The following is a 23,594-nucleotide window of genomic DNA, read 5'->3' as shown; positions in this document are numbered from 1 at the left end:
AATTGTAAGGGTCCTTTAAATTGGTGGCCACAGCGCAACAGGACATTGAGTGGCCCAGAAGTAATTTCTGTGGATATAGGACTGCTCTGTGGGTGGGATCCTGGCCATATTGAGATAGCTTCATAATGGGTGACAGCTCTCTTGCTGGTTGGCTGTGTGTGTGACCTCACAGGCCCTTTATAAGCCCACTGCAGACAGCAGTTGCTCTCTTTAACCTGGCTTCCTAGCCTGGGGTAGCTGAGCCAACTATGGATAGCCCAGAGAGGTAAGGAGTTTGGTAGCGAACACATGGGTCTTCAGACCAGGTGTTCACTAGGGAGCTAACAAGTCAGGGAATTATGTGAGTAGGTATAATAAAGGCTTTTAAGATTACACGTGGCTATTCTTGAGTGCGCTACCAGTTATTAAACTAAAGATTAAGAAATCATGGCCAGAGACCTTTGAAGGCCTCAAGAGGAGGTGAAGCAGGTAGAGTTGACACTGCAAAGGTCAGTGGTCAAAGGTACTCTGCTGGGCCTAGGACAGACTGGTAATAGTAACTGCCAGGAAGGCAAGTTACACAGGGTCACACAGTTAAGAAGTGTTAAATGTCTGAGATCAAATTTGAACTCAGATCCTCCTGACTTCAGGGCTGGTGCTCTATCCACTGCACCACCTAGCTGCCCTTAAGGTTAATTTTTTTAGATAAAGAAGGAGGAATTTAGGAGTAAGGATCTTTTTTGAGCAGTGGGAATGAAATTTGGAATCTAGTGCCAACAGAATCCTGAAGTCTGGTGCCTTTCTTAGTTTGGATCATTTTGTTCCAGGGAGAAGCTTTACTTGTATCTGTTTATTGTTTGTGAAGAAGAGGAATAAGCAAGCATAATTATACATAGAGAAAAATCTTATTTGTTTGTTCTGCTAGTCATCTTGTTTCTTAATCCCCTTCCCACCCCCCACTAGATTTGAATATTCTTAATTTCCCTTTCTATTGGTATGTCACATTCCCTCTATCTCTTTGACATATAGGATTTTTAGGTTTAAAGACCAAAGCATAAAGCTTTGATATTAATGGGACATATATATATATATATCCTCTATTATGCTGATTTTATTTCTATCAGAGTAGCAATAAGTTGAGAACATGTGTCCTATTCAGAGTGGATTTAAGTGGAAAGAAACTAATTTTGGGGGGAGGAGAAGAAAAAAGATGATAACTATGGAAAACAGTAGACAAATCAATCCTGGGTTTCCTGGGAACCAAGAAAAAGATAGAACTTAAATGGAAGATAGGTCAGAAGTAAGATTGCCCCAAAGGACTTAGACTAGTAGAATTCTCCTTTTTTCCCCTACAGACTTCTCTTTTGAAAGTGCACGATTATTCAATTTTAAAGTTTTAAAACTTATAAACATATTTTTCACCGTAAAAGTAAAGAACATTTTTTCCTTGCTAATCTATCACTCTATTATTTTGAGTTTAATCTAGGCATTTCATGCTAATTGTCTGCAGCATAAGCCAGAATGACTTTATGCTAACTGGGAATTATATCTACGTTTCACTTTGACTTATTTAGGAATGGAAATTATTACAAGACCAGCTATAAACTTATTCAAGAAGCAGGAATATATATGAAATTTACATGTAAATTCAAGTCAAAAGTCAAGATGTAAACATAATTATTTTTTCTTGATATCAAGCAGCTATTAAAAGGCTATCAGGGGGCAGCTAGGTGCCACAGTGGATAGAGCCCTAAAGTTAGGAGGACCTGAGTTCAAATTTAACTCAGACACTTAATACTTCCTAGCTGTGTGACCCTGGGCAAGTCAATTAACCCCAATTGCCTCAGAAAAAAAAAGTCTGATAGGACTTATATCCATTTCCTAATTGTACTCCTTACTCACTTAGCTTTAATCTTTCCATCTTTTAAAAGAGAATGAAAATTTTATTTTAATTTAATTTAGTTGAACCAAACTAAAAATTGGTTTTAGTTTACTGTATATAGAACTTAAAGATTTTGAGCTGAAAGGGGATTAGGTCTCATCAAATTCCAATAATCTCATTTTAAAATTGTAGGAAGTAGGTGAGGAAATAGGCTAAGGAGTTCAATGACTTCCCTGGATTACCATAAATAGAAAGTGTCTGTGGCAGAGAACTTGGGTTTATAGAATTTCTGGGCTCAAAGTAGTCAATTTCAACTTGCTATATAGGCTAACTATGCTATATAGGTTGCTGTTATTTTTATAACAAAATAATAGGGAAAGAAATGAATACTTGGTGGTGTTTGTTTTTTTCTTCTAAAGCCATTATATGCTGTAAAGTATTTTATCATTTTATTATTCATTTTAATATGAGGATTTGGAATCTGGAAGACGAGATCAAATTGTGCTTCAGATACTTATGGCATAATAATATAATAATAATATAAGCAAATCCCTTAACCTCTGTCTGCCTCAATTTCCTTATCTATAAAATGGGAATAAAAGCACCTCTCTAACACAATGGTTAGGAGGGTAAAAATGAGATATTTGTAAAGTGCTTTGCAAACCTTGAACCACTATATAAATGCTAGCTGCTATTATTCAATATTCAATAATTAAATGATTCAGGCCAGTTTCAAGGGTGTTATGATAAAGAGAGCTATCTGCACCCAGAGAGAGTACAGTGAGGACTAAGTATAGATCACAACATAGTATTTTCACCTTTTTTGTTCTTTGTTTGCTTGCTTTTGTTTTCTTTCTCATTTTTTTCCTTTTTGATCTGATTTTTCTTGGGCAACATGATAATTGTAGTAATATGTACAGGAGAATTGGACATATTTAACACATATTGGATTACTTACTATCTAAGGGAAGGGGTAGAAGAAAAGAGGGAGAAAAAATTCGGAACATAAGATTTTGCAAGGGTGAATGTTGAAAATTATGCATATATTTTGAAAATAAAAAGCATAAAAAATGGGAAAAAAAAGTTTGTTTGCTTCCCTCTCCTTTTCCCTATCTGGGCATAAAACATGCACATGGATGAATAAATACAAGGTAAGTTGAAGTGAAAAAAGGACACTAACATCTCAGTAGATCTGGGAAGATTTCAAGAGGAATACGAAGGAAACTTGTACAAATTCAGAGAGAAAGGAGATGCAAAAATGAGTTCAAGTGATGGGGGGTTGAGGTCCCTTTAAGATTCCTTTCTAATTGCCCAACCCATGGCTGACCTTGATTCACAAATCCTGGTCAAAGGCACCCTTTGAATATCTGGGCCCACCCCCACTATCTGCTCAGCTTCCCCCAGCCCTCACCTGATCTGAGCTAACTGAAAAGCCCACCAAGAATTTAGGGGTACCGCCCATCATCTTTTAGGTATAAAAGAAAGGAGCCGGAGCTCCCTCTTGGCAGGAGCCCTCCCAGCCAACACATGGTATCCTACCGACCATGTAAGGGTTCCTGCCTGCCCAGCGGCCACCTCTGGCCCTGGCTTCTTTCTAACTGAGCTTTACTTCCAAATTTCTACAATAAACCTTTTATTTATCAGTCTAGGTTTTTGGGCCTGTAAATTCATTTACAGGGGACACTGCACCTCATGGGATTATCTATGCGCCAAGAAATGGGGTTCCCCCTTTCCTTTCCCTCATTACAAGGAAGAGCTTTTTCAATTTGCCTGAAATGTAGAATGCATGAAGTAGAATAGTACGGTGATAAGGTTTAAAAGGAAGCCAATTTATTCAGGCCTCAAAAGCCAGGCTGAGGAACTATCATAACTAGTTTATATTGCAGTCAAGAAGATGTGATTTCAAATTTGCTTGCTAGCTAGGTAAACATGAGTAAACTTTATCTGTTTGCTTCAGTTTATTCTTCTATAAATGGGAATGAATAATAATATCAGCTGCCTCCCATGATATTAGTGAGGATCAAATGAGGTGCTTAGCACAGGCTTGGCCCAAAATATTGGCTACTTTTGTTGTTATTCAGTTATTTTTTTCTTGGCTCCCTATGATCCCATTTTCTTGCCAGAGATCCTTACTTGTTATATGAATCTGAAACCCTATTTAAATTCAGGAAGATTCCAAGTCTCATGCTCTATCAACTCTATCACCTAGTTACCTGCTATTAGCTATTATCATTATTATTGTTATTATCATTATCATCATCATCATCATTATTTTACTAAAATTTTAGCCTCTTTAATTCCAGTTTGTTATTCTTTCCTAGTGGAAAGAGCATTCTCATGCATAAGTCCCTAATATATGTCACAGAAATGTTTAAATTTGATGCTAAAAAAAATAGATTTATTTGTCCAGAAAGAGTTAAGTAGGGGGGCAGCTAGGTTTCATAATGGTTATAGCACTAGCCGTGAAGTCAAGAGGACCTGAGTTCAAATTTGGATCAGACACTTAACACCTCCTAGCTGTGTGACCCTGGGCAAGTCATTTAATCCCAATTGCCTTAGCAAAAATAAAAAAAATAAAAATAAAAAAAAATAAAGTTAAGTAACAACATATAAGAAAAAATTGAGTTAATCAGTCTTGTATATAAACAGAAACCTATGTTTCTCTATAAGTAAAAAGTTTGGAGAACATTAGTACAAGCTAGTGGAGATCACTAAGTTCTGTTGATTTTTCCTTCATGTTCCTCAGTCAATATATCATCCTGCTTTTTAGGAGGATCTGGATTCAAATCCTACTTCTGACTTCTCTGTGTCACTGATTTGTTCAATTCACTTAACCTTGTAAGGTCCCAGGCAATTATCTATGTCTATGATTTAGTTGCAAATGAATTACTTGTCTGTACCTGTGGAGGGAGTTTCCCATACCAACAATTCTCTCAAATAAATGAATTCATAGGTCTATGCATACATACAAATAAATGAGCTCCTTTTAAATTCTTATTTCCATTAATGTAGCCTATTCTTATTATTGGGGCTATTATTATTGGAGTATTTAAAATACTCATGCATCAGGTCTCTTTGTCTTTGCCCACTATTTCTTTCTTTCCTAATCCAATCTGTGTGATGTTACAAAGTGGGAAACTACAACAAGATGAGAAATAATAAATGTACTTAACAGAACAACTGAAAATGGTATTTTGATATTCATGAAGGAGAGAAAGCCTTGGCCAAATAGTTTGCTAAGATTAGGATGAACTGAATCTAATATATTTTTGAAAGTTAGGTCTTTTTCTCAAGAATTATATTAATCCCTCATTAAAATTAACAAGAAGCACAAAGATCTAATAAGAGAAAATATAGAAGGGCAAATTCTTTTGGTATAGAGCAAGAAAAAAAAAGGCAGAAGCAGGAGAACAATATGTATAATGACATCATTAATATGAATGAAAACAAAACTAAAAGGCAGTTAAATTCCAATTAAATGCAATGAAGAATATTGCTTCCAGAGCTCAGTTGGTAAAATATACTTCCTTACTTGGGGGAGAGAAGAAAAAGCAGGGACATATTAGAGATAGTGAATGTTTTATATCATGACAGTTACATCCAACCTATCAGTATAGCAGAATTAATTTTCTTTGTTTTAAAGTACAGCATTGTGTACATATGGGGGTACTATATTGTAAATAAGTGTGGTATAAAAAACACGTATAATTTTTTTAAAGAGTTTTTACTTTAAAAAAAACATGAACATTAACTTGAAAGGTAATTTTTAAATTTTCTTTTAACTCATTTATTTCTGAAGCATAAAAATTATTTATTCCTTTAGTTTTATTAATTCTATTTTAAATTTTGTTATTTTGTTTTGTTTTGTTTTGTTAAGGTAATTGGGATTAAATTACTTGCCCAGGGTCACACAGTTAGGAAGTGTTAAGTGGCTAAGGACAGCTTTGAAGTCAGGGCTGGTGCTCTACCCACTGCATCATCTAGTTGCCCCTAAATTTTCTGTTTTACACCTGTCGTGTCATAAGACTGCAATGTAAGTTAAGTATATTTATTTACCAAAAGGTACTATTATTATAAGTATACAAAAATACTGTTATTTTAAATATTTTGGATTATGCACTAACAATATTACTAATAAAATAACATAAACTTCAACAGAATTAGTTGAATATTTATAAGCCAAGCTGTCATCTGAAATTAGTGTTAATGAAAAGTTCTAATTTAGCAACATAGGAGGAAACAAATGTCTCTTATTTATATAAACAAAATATCAGAAAAGCTCTGCCTCATAAAAATAAATTAATAGGTACATCCTATTTAAAATAAATCTATGTTTATAAAAGCATATTATCTGACTTTTGAGCATTGGTTCTTATCTGTATTCTCTCTCTCTCTCTCTCTGTCTCTCTCTCTGTCTCTCTCTCTGTCTCTCTCTCTCTCTCTCTCTCTGTCTCTCTCTCTCTCTCTCTGTCTCTCTCTCTCTCTTTCTCTCTCTGTCTCTCTCTCTCTCATTCTCTCTCTGTGTCTCTCTCTGTCTCTCTCTCTCTCTTGCCTTTCTCTTTTTCCCTATTATATCTTTCTGGTTCAGCCTCACCTAGGGTTTCACCTGGAAATATCAGAAATTAGTTGTTTCTTTCCTTTAAACTCCCCCCCCCCCCCCAGACATTAATAAGGTTCACAGAATAGTAAACACAGAAGAGGGCTATTCTAAACAAAATATGGAGGTTACCATAGAAAGTAGCTTCTCTTTCCCAAAGGTTCAGCTCCGTTTCTCCCACCAACCTACTGAATAGACCTGAGGACTGCCAAAGGATTGTTCTTCCCTTACTTGTCTGCTTTCCTTTTGATGTCTCCTCCTCCTTGCTTCCATAGTGCAGGATATGCTAACTCTTGGTCTATGGTCAGCTTTTCATCTCCAATCTCTCTTTAGCATTCCCTCTCACCAGAGGTATGCTGAGTCATTATTGCAAGAAGTGCAGAAAACAGAATCATGGATCTTTATGTTTTTAACAATTTTTCAGAAATTCTCAAAATAGAGTCCTGTAAACCAGAAAAAAAAAAAAAAAGTGAAAAGTCTCATGAATTATAAAGAAGATTTAAAAGTAATTTTTTCTGAATGACTTTAGCTAATGTCTTAGGAAATATAATCACATCTAAAAGGAAACTAGTTATTGAAATGATATTATTCCTCATGTAAACAGCATGGTAATTCTTAAATAATTGCCTTCGTGATAGTGCTCAAGACATTGAAGTATTTTGGGTTTTTTCCCTATTTGATTGAATTTTTCTTTTCTAATTCTTTTTTCTCTACTCTTTTGTCCTTACCCTTCCCTTTTTCCTCTATCTTTTGGTAAGTGTCATTTTCTCTATATCATGGTTATGCTGTCACAACAGTGATAATTATTTACTAACAGCAGTGTGAAAAGAACTCACTCACGAAAGACCCATAAGGTTCTCTTGAACCTGGGAGGAGAGCTTTTATGAGTATTTGAATCATATTTTGAGAGATCCAGTTTTAGTTTCCAGTAGCTAAAAAAAAAAAAAAAAATGAAGAAAAACATAAATCTAATTTCAGATTTTGTAGTAAAGACAGGGTTTTATTGAGACAGCAGTTTAAGTGAATTAATATCATGTAACAATAAAATAATTCATTTTTCTAAGAGGTCAGTCTAAAAACAGAACTTGAATCTGTACTTGAATCTCCTACCTTTCTAGTTTTAAAATTGTACTATTTATATCACTAAGCTTCATTAGATCTGAATGCTAATTTCAACATCTCTGTGTTTCCTTTGGCTTGATAAGCTGAAAATGATTGTCAAAATATCTCCTTCTTTACTTTTATTTTTAGTTAGTCCAAAAAAAGGTATCATCCACAGTAGCAAAGATCTTGCTTTATGAAATTTGAATTACCAACAATTAAAAAGAATACTTTTCTTCCCCAAGCCATTGGTGAATATGTTACAACTATAACAATCACAAATAAGTTAAAGAATAGGATTTCTGAAATAGAATAAATAATTTTAAATTTCTTAATGTCCTCAAGGCCTGAACATATGAATATTCTATTAGTGAAAACTTTCAGAATTTTTCTAATAATCCCTAGTACAAAATTCATAAACTATGCATGTTCTGGTCATACTGAATGTGAATAGTTTTCAACAATTTTTGAATGAAGGGATTAAAGTGACTAGCAATGAATATGAGAATGCTTTGACTTATTTCTAGAAATAAGCTAGATTTTAAAACCTCTTAAAGAATCTACATGGACTGTTATCTTTTCAATGCACATGTGTAACAACTATTAATATTAACAGTTATCATTTTAGGAATCGCTATTCTCCCTAAGTCAATAGGTAATTCATTGGTGGAATAATTTCAAACACCAATGTTTCTAAGAGGTAGCAGTTAAAGACAAATTAATATAAAGGAGATTTATTTTGTGCCATTAAAAATGTGAGCACATTAACTGGAAATATTTGTTTTTATTCCAAGAATTCACATGTATTTACAAAGAAGATTGTTTTTAAGACATGCAAGACCACATATAGCAATAACCTGGTAGCAGATGGAAACTGGAATCCATTCACAATGTAGTGCTTTATCTGAACTAAACCAAGCTTTTAATATACTATGTATTGATCAGCAGGATGATTTCAGAGAAGCTTGGAGAGACTTACATGAACTGATGCTAAGCAAATAGGATGATGAGCAAATAGAAAAACATTATATACAGCAACAGCGAGATTATATGATGATCAATTCTGATGAATGTGGCTCTTTTCAACTATGAGGTGATTCAGGTCAGTTCCAATAGTCTTGTGATGAAGAGAGCCATCTGCACCTAGAGAGAGGACTGAAGGGACCAAGTGTGGATCACAACATAGTATTTTCACTTTTTAAAAAATTGTTGTTTGCTTACATTTTGCATTCTTTTTCAATTTTTTTTTTTCCTTTTTGATCTATTTTTTCTTGTGTAGTATAGAAGAATTAGGGGAAGGGAGTGAAAAATTTGGAACACAAGATTTTGCAAGAGTGAATGTTGAAAATTATCTACTCATATGTTTTGAAGATAAAAAGCTTTAATAAAAAATGCTATGCATTTAGTAAATGTTTATTTTTATTTTAATTTTAAACCATTTCCTTTCTCCTCCCCCCAGCATTCACTATTTAGTATCCATTCCTTCACAGGACCCAGCCTCTTCTTTCTGAAGGCATATTATATTCCCTTATATAAAAGAATGCAAATTCTCAAAATGAAAAAGTGAAGTAAGTACATATGAACAAATAATTTCGGTCTCTCTGCCATGTGATCTATTTTCTGTCCTCATCCCAAGACTACTTTTAGGATTTCTTTTTAACTTGGAGCTATTTCATTCACATTAGAGGGTTACTATAGCATATACTAGAGAGCGAGCTAAGGACTAGTAATTGAGATATTAGTGTTTTGTCTTTGCTCAACCAATGATTAATAGTACAATTTTTAGCAAATTATTTAATTTCTCTAGATTTCAGTTTCCTCATATGGGAAAAGAGGAGGTTGAGTTAAATATGGTATTTTCAAACTTTTTGAAGACATAAAATATTTAATATCTTAAAAAATTAAATAAACCTGAATATTGAATTTTCAATTATTATCAAACAATTTGACATACCAAACCATTATATGTAATATATATTTTCCATATATATATATATATCATTTATATATGGAGACACACACAAACATACACACACAATTGCATTTGACATTAATGTGTATGCATTAAAAATAATGCATACATGTAATGGAATAAAGGAACATTTATGTAAATTTGTAACTAATGACCCATGGTGAGGTTAAGGAAAGGAAGTGGCTTGAACCAACAATTATTCTTTCTTATTAGTAAAAATATGAATAAAAATGAATTTCTCCATTTAATTACAACTGTGATAGCTCATGATGGCATACAACTTCTCAAAGACTATGCCAGGGAAGCACAGGGTCTAGCCAATCTCACCTGGGTAGAAAGATGGAAGTATAAGCCTTGGAATGAATTCTGTATCTTTCCAGGAACCAGTATATTGAGTCTGAATAGGCTCACCACATTGACATGTATTAATTTTTTTTTTTTTTTTTTTTTTTTTTTTTTTTTTTTTTTTTTTTTTTTAGCCACAACAGTTCTCAATGATAGACTACTCAATGGAGAGGAATTCCAATGTACCAGTGCCAATAAAACTGTGACCTTATAAAGTGTTTAACTAAGTAAATGTTAGAGTAGTAGGACTTGAGATAGAGTTCCTAGGAAAATGTCGTAAAAATTCTTTCCTTATATATTATTCTGTATCTGGTTCATAATAAAACCCATGTAACAATGTTCTATCAGTTTTTAAACAACACTTTTAAATATCACCTAGCAGAGTGACCAATATATACTGATTGTAATAGGTAATAGACCAGCAAATGCTCAGAAAACACATCACTCTATTTTACTCAAATTGTATTATTGACCATGATTAAAATATGAAAGAGCCGGAGAGAAGAATTAAAATAAAAGTATAATGACATAAGTTGTAGCTAAATCAATGAACTGGCAAGAATAACCCACCATTGAGTTTAGGTCTATAATGTTAAAATTCTAGATTGGAAATTAAAAATGAAAACAAAAACAAAATCCCTGCTCTTAAAAATAGTAAAGAGAGGAAAGAAAAGAAAAGAGAGGAAACCCTCCTTAATCATGTTGTGTAAATGTAAGTTGAAATATTTGAAAACTACTGTATCATTTGGAATTCTTGGGAAGGTATGAATTGAAGAGAGAATAAATAGTCCTCCTATTGTAAGTCTCCATTACCTACAATTTACTTTAAATTATTTTAAATGACATTTATAAAAGATGCTCTGAAGAACATAGATTTGAATTTAATATTTGCCCTCTTTTTTTCCTTCCTAGCATCTCTGGAATCAATGAAAATTGGTTGAGAATTGCTCTTTCACAAAGAACTTATAGATTCAAACCTTTGCCATTTTTTGCTCCCTCTTCATCAATTCTATCATAGTGCAGATTCCCCTTGTATGCAAATTTTTCCTTAAAACAAAACCAAAAAAATTTTAAACTACTAACTGTGATTTGAGTCGATTTCTTATTTTTGATAGAATTGGTTTTGATAGACCTGGATTCTTAGTAGTGTTTAATTACTTTTCATAGCTGAATGGCCCACTGAGTAGAACCTTGTACTTAAGTGTCAGGAAGACCTGTGTTCAAAACCTGCCTTGACCATTTTAGCTGAATGACATAATCTTTCTATACTTCAATTTCTCAATCTATAAAATGGAGATAATACCTACTTCACTGAACTTTTATGAAAGTCAAGTGAGATAAAAAATATAAAATGATTTATAAATTTTAACACCTAAAAATGGGATACAATACATAAAGGGCTTTGCAAACCTTTAAAACTTATAGAAACGCTAGCTATCATCTTATATTTGCACAAGCAATACCCCAATTTAGAAAAAAAGTTAGTTACAAAAGTTCTTACATAAGTTGGTTTGGATATTGGAACATATTTTCTCACAGAGACTATGTTATAAATGGGGTTTAGGTTTCTAAGCTATTTATTTAACCAATAATGTAGTTGAACAATAGTATTAATAGTATTAGCTTAAACTCTGAATCCTTCCTGGAAGAAGAAGGTCTATGTGGTAGAAGAGGAAGGATAAGGGGAAAAAAAGAATTTCTGTACCCTTTCCTGAACTTTGGTTTATCTTTGGCAAACTTTCTACATGCTTATCTATATTATTTCCCATCTCTTCTTTCTTTCTAAATTTTGTAGGTAGCCAGTGCCCTATTGTTGCCCTAAGACCCCAATGCATCACTTATTCTAGACCATTATTATCCTTAAAATGTTCAGTGCCTTAAAATGTATGCTTCCCTGAATAAATTACAGTATATGAATGTTATGGAATATTGTTATTCTGTAAGAAATAACCAGCAGGATGATGATTTTGGAGAAGCTTAGAGAGACTTACATGAACTGATGTTAAGTGAAATTAGTAGAACCAGGAGATCATTGTACATGGCAAAAACAAGATTATACAATGATCAATTCTGATGGACATGACTCTTCTCAACAATGAGATGATTCACACCAGTTCCCATGATCTCGTGATGAAGAGAGCCATCTGTACCCAGAGAGAAGAGTATGGAAACTGTGGTTTTCAACATAGCATTCTCAATCTTTTTGTTATTTGCTTGCATTTTATTTTTTCTCTTTTTTTTTTCTTGTTTGATCCCATTTTTCTTGAGCAGCAAGATAATCGTATCAATATGTATGCATAAATTAGAGTTAGCATATATTTCTACCATTTTTAACATCTTGCTGGGGAGAAGGGGAAGGGAAGAAATTGGAACACAAGGTTTTGCTAGGGTTAAAGTTGAAAAGTTATCCATGCATGTTTTGAAAATAAAAAGCTTTAATAAAAAAAATTGTTTTCCTTCTTTATTTAGTTATGGCTCCCATTATTTGTCAGTGTAATTGATCATAAATGTTAACAGAAAAGCATTCTTATTGAATCAAATTATGCTAAATAATGCTTTAACAGGCTTACTATGGTCTTTCATTATGGTACAAAAGTGGTCTTAGATTGTTGGAAGTTATACCAGTGAAGCCCAGACTTCTAAAGTTCTATGAAACTGGAAGAAAGGTCTCGGATACAGTCCCAGAGGTGGGGCAATTGAGCTCAGATCATAGAGGATTATCATTAGGAAGTAGATTGGCAACTAAGTGCAGGATTATTTTTGGTCATAGCAACTCAGGAAAAATAATGCTGCCTAGATTTGCATGAATTTAGGGCTGTACTCATAGCACTAAATCACAGATCTTTTGAAATGTTGATCTAAGTCTTGAAAAGCTTCTTTACTTTTGCAGAAATATTTGTATTTTTAAAAAGAGAATGTATACATAAATATACATTTACACACACACACACACACACACACACACACACACACACACACAAAAACACCTTTAATAGCAAATAAAACTTCATTTCAAGAACCAACTGAAAAATTCCAGATAGTATGGGAGAAGGTTTGGGAGAAGGAGTAAGTCAGAACCCTTTCTAGGTAGTCTAAGATTCTGTACTGGGATGTTCAGCTATCATGAAGGTAACCTTACTTAGCTAGTCAGAAAAAGATGGAGGCTGAGAAAGAAGATTGCCTAAATTCTGAGAACTATAGAGGGGTTGACTTCTCCCCAGTCCTTTCACTGAGATGGATTGTATAATGACTAATCTCAGCTCTGGACTTCACAGAACATTATCCTTCTTTTTTAAAAATTAGAATTAGGTTAATGACCAGCAGTATCACTTAGTGGTTAAAACTGCAACATAGGAAGACAAATAAGGGTCATTTAGGCTGCAGATTGAAAATCATGTCTTCCATCTGTCAGTCCTCATCTTCCCAGGAAATTAAAAACATAGAATTAGACTGATAATAGATAAGACTCCTGGTAAAAATCTTAGTTTGTTAGTTACTTAACTAATTCTGAAAGTAGCAGTGCAAATAAACTGTCTCAAAAGTCTTACTGTAGTTTAAAGCTATTAAAGCTTAAAACTGCCCTACAACTTTTGAGACATTCTGTTTATTATTATATCCTGATGGTGGAAAAAATAGTGGACAATATGTCTTAATAAAGCATAATTTTGTATGTACTAGAAACATGGAAATTTTGTTCAGTCTCCATATTGAGTATGGCTTTCCAAAGTCCCAATCTCTATTCACTTTTTGAACCTAGATATCCTTGGTTATTTAATCATTAAGCAATTATGTGTTTTCTTTCTAATGACTTTTTGGCTGCGATTAAATCCACTATCCATTCAAATATCTTCCCAGGCTAAGCAGATTTTAAAACTAAAATAACCCTGTTCTCTAGAGTGTTTTCACTAAAATACTATCTTAGTGAAAATTGGGGAGACTTCTGGCCAAGATGGTGGCATGGAGGCAGACAGCTGCTTGACCTCCATGTTTTCTCTCAGGACTTACTTCATGACAAGCCTCGGAGTTAATGCTTGACCGGAAAAGACACCCACAAATAATCATCAACAGAAGATATCCTTGAAATTCGCCAGAGAAGGTCTGTGTTTGCTTGGGGGAGGGTCGAACAGACTGGGCGCAGACTGAGGGAAGGCAGTGAGAGCGAGACAGGCAGCTCACACAACCTGGACCTGAGGGGGGAAGGGTACAATCTCTTCCATTTCTGCCAAAAGACTTTTACCCCAGAGTAGATACTCCGTCTTGGCAGCAAGCCAGGAGCAGCAGATAAGGTGTAAATACGGAAAGCCAGCATCTCTTGGAACCCGGTCACCCCCACCCCCACCAAGAGTGACTCAGTGCATTCTTAGAGCCTCAGAGCTCAGACACAGCACAGCCATTGCTGTCCTGTTACTGCCTCGCTGCTGCCTTCCCCCCCCAATCTGTAGAGGAAGCTCGTTAACACCATCCAGCCCCATTCCCCCCCAAAACAGACCAATTGTTTCTCTTGTCAATTTGTTTTCTTTGATTCCCACTCTGACAAAATGAACAAAAAATTTAAACGGGCTCTAACCATTGACAGCTTCTGTATGGAGAGAGAGCAGACTTCAAATACTGAGGGCACTAAAAGCAGATTGTGTCCAGAGGAATCCCCTAAGGGGGATATGAGCTGCTCCTCAATGCAAAAGACTCTCCTAGAGGAAATCAAAAAATCTCTCACAAGAGAGCTAGAAAAGAAATGGGAAAAGGAAAGGGAAACTTGGCAAGAGAGTCTGGAGAAGTCATTCCACGCATTTAAAGACAGAGTGGATAAAGAAAACAAATCATTGAGAAACAAAATTAGTGAGCTGGAAAAAGAAAACAGCTCTCTAAAAAATAAAATGGATGAAAAGGGAAAAAATTCCATAGAAGGAAAAAAACTCACTTAAAAACACAATTGGACAATTACAAAAACATATAAAAAAAGTGAGTGAAGAAAATACATCATTGAAAATTAGACTTGAACAAGTAGAAATGTATGACTCAAGGAGAAACCAAGATGTAGTCAAGCAAAATCAGAACAACGAAACAATTGAAAAGAATGTCAAGTACCTTATTAGAAAGACAACAGACCTGGAAAACAGATCCAGGTGAGACAATGTGAGAATAATCAGACTCCCTGAAAAATGTGAGGAAAAAAAGAGCCTGGACACTATTTTCCAGGAAATTAAAGAGAACTGCCCAGACGTTTTGGAAACAGAGGGTAAAATAGACATTGAAAAAATTCATTGATCACCTACTGAAAGGGACCCTAAAATCAAAACGCCAAGAAATATATTGGCCAAGTTCAAGAACCATCAGACGGAGGGAAAAAATACTGAAAGCTGCTAGAAAAAAGCAATTCAGATATGGAAGAGCCACAATAAGGATAACCCAGGATCTAGCAGCATCCACATTAAAAGAACGAAGGGCTTGGAACATGATATTCCGAAAGGCTAAGGAACTTGGTATGCAGCCAAGAATAACTCACCCAGCAAAAATGAGCATTGTTTTCCAGGGAAGAATATGGACATTTAACGAAATAAATGAATTCCATCTATTCTTGATGAAAAAACCAGACCTACACAAAATGTTTGATCTTCAAATACAGAACTCAAGAGATTTCTAAAAAGGTAAAAATAAATCTTGAAAACTATATTTCTGCCATAAAGATATGTAAAGAACACATGTATAATTTGTCCTAGAAACTAGAGGTGGAAAGGAAATTATATCATAAAAAAGGGTAAAGTGGTGGTACTACATCTCATGAAGAGGCAAAGGTAACCTATTATATCTGAGAAAAAGAAAGGAGGGAGGTGAACATAGTGTATATCAATAGACATATTCGATTTTTGGTGAAACTTCTTCCACTTCATTGAAAAGTGAGAGGGAAGGAGTAAGCTAAGAGGAAGGGAATACAGAAATTGTGAGGAAAAGGAGTAAAATAAGGGGAGGAACTTTAAGGTGGGGGAGGGATCCTAAAAAGGGAGGGCTGTGAAAAGCAAGTGGTGTTCACAAGTTTAATACTGGGTAGGGGAGTAAGAGGGAAGGAAAGGAGAAAAGCATAAGCAGGGGTTAACAGGATGGCAAGCAATATAGAATTAGTCACAATAACCATAAATGTGAATGGGGTAAACTCCCTCATAAAGAGGAAGCAGTTAGCAGACTGGATTAAAAGTCAGAATCCTACTATATGTTGTTTACAGGAAACACACCTGAAACAGGGTGATACATTCAAACTAAAAGTAAAAGGGTAGAGCATAATCTATTATGCTTCAGGTAAAGCCAAAAAAGCAGGGACCATCCTCATCTCAGATCAAGCAAAAACAAAAATTGATCTAATTAAAAGATATAAGGAAGGGCATTATATCCTGCTAAAGGGTAGCATCAATAATGAAGCAGTATCAAATATTAAACATATATGCACCAAGTGGTGCAGCATCTAAATTCTTAAAAGAGAAATTAAGAGAACTGCAAGAAGAAATAGACAGCAAAACTATAATAGTGGGAGATCTCAACCTTGCACTCTCAGAATTAGATAAATCAAACCACAAAATAAATAAGAAAGAAGTCAAAGAGGTAAATAGAATACTAGAAAAGTTTGATATGATAGATCTTTGGCGAAAGCTAAATGGAGACAGAAAGGAGTATACTTTCTTCTCAGCAGTTCATGGAACCTATACAAAAACTGATCATATACTAGGGCATAAAAACCTCAAAATCAAATGCAGTAAGGCAGAAATAATAAATGCATCATTTTCAGACCACAATGCAATTAAAATTACATCCAATAAAAAGCCAGGGGAAAATAGACCAAAAAATAATTGGAAACTAAATAATCTTATACTAAAGAATGATTGGGTAAAACAGCAAATCATAGACATAATTAATAACTTCACCCAAGAAAATGACAATAATGAGACATCATACCAAAATGTGTGGGATACAGCCAAAGCAGTATTAAGGGAAGTTTTATATCTCTAGAGGCCTACTTGCATAAAATAGAGAAAGAGAGGATCAACGAATTGGGCTTACAACTAAAATTGCTAGAAAAGGAACAAATTAAAAAACCCCAGACAAACACAAAACTTGAAATTCTAAAAATAAAAGGTGAGATTAATAAAATTGAAAGTAAAAAAACTATTGAATTAATTAATAAAACTAAGAGTTGGCTCTATAAAAAAACCAACAAAATAGACAAACCCTTAGTAAACCTGATTAAAAAAAGGAAAGAGAAAAAGCAAATTGTTAGTCTTGAAAATGAAAAGGGAGAACTCACCACTAATGAAGAGGAAATTACAACAATAGTTAGGAGCTACTTTGCTCAACTTTATGCCAACAAATTCGATAACTTAAATGAAATGGAAGAATACCTTCAAAAATATAGCTTGCCCAGATTAATAGAGGAAGAAGTAAAGAGTCTAAATAGTCCCATCTCAGAAAAAGAAATAGAACAAGCTATTAACCAACTCCCTAAGAAAAAAACCCCAGGACCAGATGGATTTACATGTGAATTCTACCAAACATTTAAAGAACAATTAACTCCAATGCTATATAAACTATTTGAAAAAATAGGGATTGAAGGAGTCCTACTAAATTCCTTTTATGACACAGACATGGTACTGATACCTAAACCAGGTAGATTGAAAACTGAGAAAGAAAAATATAGACCAATCTCCTTAATGAATATTGATGCTAAAATCTTAAATAAGATATTAGCAAAAAGACTTCAGAAAATCATCCCCAGGATAATACACTATGATCAAGTAGGATTCATACCAGGAATGCAGGGCTAGTTTAATATTAGGAAAACTATTAGTATAATTGACCACATTGATAATCAAATTAATAAAAACCATATGATCATCTCAATAGATGCAGAAAAAGCATTTGATAAAATCTAACATCCATTCTTACTAAAAACGCTTGAGAGTATAGGAATAAATGGACTATTCCTTAAAATAATAAGGAGCATATATTTAAAACTTTCAGTAAACATCATATGTAATGGCGATAAACTAGAACCTTTCCCTGTAAGATCAGGAGTGAAACAAGGTTGCCCACTATCACAATTACTATTCAATATAGTACTAGAAACTCTAGCCTCGGCAATAAGAGCCGAGAAAGAGATTCAAGGAATTAGAGTAGGAAATGAGGAAATCAAACTATCACTCTTTGCAGATGACATGATGGTATACTTAGAGAACCCCAAAGACTCTGCTAAAAAGCTATTAGAAATAATTCAGAACTTTAGCAAAGTTGCAGGATACAAAATAAATCCACATAAATCCTCAGCATTTTTATACATTACCAACACAATCCAAGAGCAAGAGCTACAAAGAGAAATTCCATTCAAAATAACTGTCAATAGTATAAAATATTTGGGGATATATCTACCAAAGGAAAGTCAGGAACTATATGAGCAAAAAAAATTTTTTTAATTTAATTTAATTTATTTGTTTTGTTTTTTATTAATTTTTATAATTATAACATTTTCTTTGACAGTACATATGCATAGGTAATTTTTTTTTTTTACAACATTATCCCTTGTACTCCCTTCTGTTCTGAGTTTTTCCCCTCCTTCCCTCCACCCCCTTTCCTAGATGGCAGGCATTCCCATACATAATAAATATCCTAGGTACAATATATATGTGCAGAACTGAATTTTGTTGTTGTTGCAAAGGAAGGATTGTATTCACAAGGTAAAAATAATCTGGGAAGAGAAGCAAAACAAAACAAAACAAACAAACAAACAAAAAAACAATGCTCACAGTTTACACTTTATATGAGCAAAATTATGAAACACTTGCTACAAAAATAAAGTCAGATTTAAATAATTGGAAAGACATGAGTGCTCTTGGATAGGCCAAGCGAATATAATTAAGATGAAAATACTCCCTAAACTAATCTATTTATTTAGTGCTATACCAATCAGACTCCCAAGAAACTATTTTAATGACCTAGAAAAAATAACAACAGAATTCATATGGAACAACAAAAGGTCAAGAATTTCAAGGGAAGTAATGAAAAAAAAATTAAATGAAGGTGGTCTAGCTGTGCCTGATCTAGAACTATATTATAAAGCAACAGTCACCAAAACCATCTGGTATTATCTAAGAAATAGACTAGTTGATCAGTGGAATAGGTTAGGTTCACAGGGCAAGATAGTGAATAAAAATAACAATCTAGTGTTTGGCAAACCCACAGATCCCAACTTTTGGGATAAAAATTCATTATTTGATAAAAACTGCTGGGAAAACTGGAAATTAGTATGGCAGAAATGGCATGGACCCACATTTAATACCACATACTAAGATAAGATCAAAATGGGTCCAAGATTTAGGCATAAAGAACGAAATCATAAATAAATTGGAGGAACATGGGATGGTTTACCTCTCAGACTTGTGGAGGAGGAAGGAGTTTGTGTCCAAGGGAGAACTAGAGACCATTATTGATCACAAAATAGAACATTTTGATTACACCAAATTAAAAAGTTTCTGCAAAAACAAAACTAATGCAAACAAGATTAGAAGGGAAGTAACAAATTGGGAAAACATTTTTACAGTTAAAGGTTCTGATAAAGGCCTCATCTCCAAAATATACAGAGAATTGACTTTAATTTATAAGAAATCAAGCCATTCTCCAATTGATAAATGGTCAAAGGATATGAACAGACAGTTTTCAGATGATGAAATTAAAACTATTTCCACTCATATGAAAGAGTGTTCCAAATCACTATTGATCAGAGAAAAGCAAATTAAGACAACTCTGAGATATCATTACACACCTGTCAGATTGGCTAAGATGATAGGAACTAATGATGAATGTTGGAGGGGCTGTGGGAAAACTGGGACACTTATGCATTGTTGGTGGAGTTGTGAAAGAATCCAACCATTCTGGAGAGCAATCTGGAATTATGCCCAAAAAGTTATCAAAATGTGCATTCTCTTTGACCCAGCAGTGCTACTCCTGGGCTTATACCCCAAGGAAATATTAAAGGGACCTGTATGTGCCAAAATGTTTGTGGCAGCTCTTTTTGTAGTGGCTAGAAACTGGAAAATGAATGGATGTCCATCAATTGGAGAATGGTTGGATAAATTATGGTATATGAATGTTTTGGAATATTATTGTTTTGTAAGAAATGACCAACAGGAGGAATACAGAGAGGCTTGAAGAGACTTACATCAACTGATGCTGAGTGAAACGAGCAGAACTAGGAGATCATTATACACTTCAGCAATGATACTGTATGAGGATGTATTCTGATGGAAGTGGATATCTTCAACATAGAGAAGAGCTAATCCAATTCTAATTGATCAATGATGGACAGAATCACCTACATCCAGAAAAGGAACACTGGGAAATGAGTGTAAACTATGAGCATTTTTGTTTGTTTGTTTTTCTTCCCAGATTATTTTTATCTTCAGAATACAACATTTTTATCTTCCTTTGCAACAACAACAAAATTCGGTTCTGCACATATATATTGTACCTAGGATATACTATAAGATATTTAATATGTATGGGAATGCCTGTCATCTAGGGGAGGGGGGGGTGGAGGGAAGGAGGGGAAAAATTCACAACAGAAGGGAGTACAACGGAAAATGTTGTTAAAAAAAAATTACCTATGCATATGTACTGTCAAAAAAATGTTATAATTATAAAAATTAATTTAAAAAAAAGAGCGAAAAAAAAAGAAAATTGGGTATCTTTTAAGATATTGTAAGAGAGAAGGTTTTGAATATGGAGAATGGATTAAGAAATAGTAAAAGGATGTATCATTATTCATTTTAATAAAAATATATGATGCTAATTAACCAACAACTCTAATTTTATACTTAAATTTGTTTGACTTGTTACATAGATGTTGTATTTATATTTTATTTATATTAATAATAATAAAAATATAAATATTCAAATATTTGTTGAACAGAACAAAATGCACTATGAAATCAGATTCTGAATGAATAATGATGCAAATTATTTTAAGAGTATTTACAGAGTATCTAATATAGTCCTACAATTCTTGCTCTATGAGAAATGCAAGATTATATTCTTTAATCCTTAAACAGATTAACATGTTGAATTGGCAACCAATAACATAAATTGTATTTTATGATTAGAGGGAGGATGGAATAGTGAACAGTGAGGCAGCCTTGGAGTCAAGAAGACTTGGAATTAAATCCTGCATTTGACATGCTGGCAATGTGATTGCGGGCAAGTTTGCTTAAATTTTCAGTTTTCTAGGCAATTCTTTATATGTTACAGAGAGTTTCTGAGCTCCATCAGTGAAGGTAATTTCCACACCAAGAGTTTGCTAGACTGTTGAAATCACAGGTGCAGATCAAAATGTGTTGTCTAAAATTTAATACAGAATTTTTTAAAATAGTAAACATTTCAAAAATATTAAAGATTTAAACATACACATTATGTTTTAATTGATTATTCCATATTAGAATAAAATAAATTAATTTTAATCAGTGTAATTAAATGTTCTGATCAAGAATGCTTCCAAGGTTGCATAATACATATTTTTATAGCTGAAGAAGACTTTATTTTATAAATAGATTTTATGCAGAACAGAATACTCAAAGTTTCAGCAACTATGAAACACCATTAACAGAATTTCATAAGTAATAAAGTGAATGTTTTCTTAATAATTTTTTATATACAGAACTCAAATTTATTTCATAAGATTTAGTCACTTTTTTGGATTAGTTATAGTAATAAGATTGATTATATTCAGCAGAGCCTGAAAAGTACCTATTTAATCATAGAAAAATTAAGCCTTTCCATTTCATTGTTAGAAAAAAATTTTATATGGTCATGGAACTGTGGCTGACTTTGTGGTTCAAGCATGCATCTGAACAATGAATTGTGAAAAGTTGTTCAAAGATAATCTTTGTTCAATCCCTTATTCACCAAAACAAAACAAAAAATATGGTGGGGTAGGGCATAGGGAGGAGAAAGAATTGAGAATTGACACAAGGAAGGAGAATGATTTTTTTTTTTTTGTCTTTAAGACAAACCTTGAAACCAAGTATCAATTCTAATATGAAGTTTAATTTATATTCTAGGACCTGAAACCTAAGTGGGATTTTCAAACTACGTGTTGATAAACAAGAAATGGCCAACTTTCTATGAAAACTTTTTGATTCAACATGTAAAAACTATGGACTAAGTAGCAAGCAGTTCAAGAGTTGGTAGTTTTAATGCTTACTACACCACAGATCTTTTGAATGACCTAACAATTACATACCCAAAGTTTTCATTTGAAAAATTATGGCAACTTTATTTGCTATCTCAAAGGATTATTGTAAGCAATAAAATTTCTTCATTTTTTTTTCATTCATTTCATCACTTAACAATGTACAAGATATCCATAGAAAGCAAATAATTAAAAATGCTTTTGAATAAAATGAATTTTAATAAAATTAAGATGTTGGAATCATGTATAGTTCCTACAAAAAAATTATTTCTTTTAAATATAGTTAAAAGAATATAGACAAAGTAGTAGCAGGGATACAACTGAAAGAATCTTAGATTTGGAGTCATTTGTTTCAGCCCTTGCTCAGTCATTTATTATCCTTGTGCCTATTTTAGAGTCTCAATTTCCTCATTTCTAAAATAAAGATAATAGTATTTGTATTATGTATTTCACAGGATTGTTGTGAGAAAAGAAATTTGAAAGCTATGAGGATAAAGTTGGCAGTATTTTATTCAATGGAGTCACCCATCCCCTGCTTTGAAGTAATCAATTCAATTTGCTAATTCAAGACTTGGAGCGATTATAATTGGACTCTCAATTTTTTTTTTTTACTCTCTAAAACAGCATAAAAGGGAACAATGAGGTCCTGAAGAGCCATTATATATTCCCTAGGCTTTAAAAAAGCAAACTATTGTAATTTGCTTTAATAAATATTTGTTTTAATAGATGTTCTTTAATAATGTTCTATTATAATTTGTATTAATAAATGTTCTATGAAAATGAGAGAATTATGTTTTGTGATTATGACTCAAACTGATAAAGGAGAGAAGAAAGGAAGAAAAAGATGGGAATAATTAGAAGGAGAAAGGCACAATGAATAATTAAGCATGCCAATAGGATACATTTGGAGAATTATTGTATATAGAAATGGAAAGTTGAAACTCAAGACTATCCTGATTATATTATTTAAATGGAATAAATTCACTTTATTCCAGCTTTTTGGAAATGGAAAAAAATTAGCTATCATGCTAATTAATTTGGTTAATTCAGAAATTTTGTTGTATAGGAATAGTTCTTTGGGATCCCTAATTTCATTGATGAGTACTCCTTTAAAAAAATCAGATGTGAGGATTCATGATTTGCTATATCCAAAAAGCAAGCAATTCATCATTTAGGTGCCACCTTTCTAGAGGTGAGTCTTAGAAGACAAAAGGTTTTAGGGCTCTTATTGGAAGCCTTTCTTTATGGTGAGACATATAAAAGTTTGTACTTTTTTTTTCAAACCCTTCAAGAATCCAGGGTCAGCTCCATGCTGTGACACATAATATAAGGACTTTGGTCAAGATTCAAAAATAAACACAATGAAAATTAAACAGACTCATACCTTGTTCTGAGCACTCTGAGAATGGTTTAAGCAGAGAACTTTTTGTTTATATAAATAAAATATAGTTTCTCCAAAAAGAAAAAAGAAAAAAGGCTTCATTCTTTATTGTAATAT

The 23,594-nt window shown here is 33.3% G+C and overlaps 1 long non-coding RNA gene across 1 annotated transcript; it reads left to right on the top strand.

The window, feature by feature from the left end:
• The first annotated feature begins 216 nt into the window (after positions 1 to 216).
• Positions 217 to 10,196, top strand: LOC141546351 (uncharacterized). The gene is made up of 3 exons (XR_012483280.1): positions 217 to 265; positions 9,050 to 9,127; positions 10,011 to 10,196. It is a non-coding gene; the product is annotated as an uncharacterized LOC141546351 (long non-coding RNA).
• The last annotated feature ends 13,398 nt before the right edge of the window (positions 10,197 to 23,594 follow it).

The sequence above is a fragment of the Sminthopsis crassicaudata genome, chromosome 1, assembly GCF_048593235.1.
Source record: "Sminthopsis crassicaudata isolate SCR6 chromosome 1, ASM4859323v1, whole genome shotgun sequence".
NCBI lineage: Eukaryota > Metazoa > Chordata > Mammalia > Dasyuromorphia > Dasyuridae > Sminthopsis > Sminthopsis crassicaudata.
Note: the sequence above shows the minus strand (reverse complement) of the source record. Positions and strands in the feature narration are given on the sequence as shown.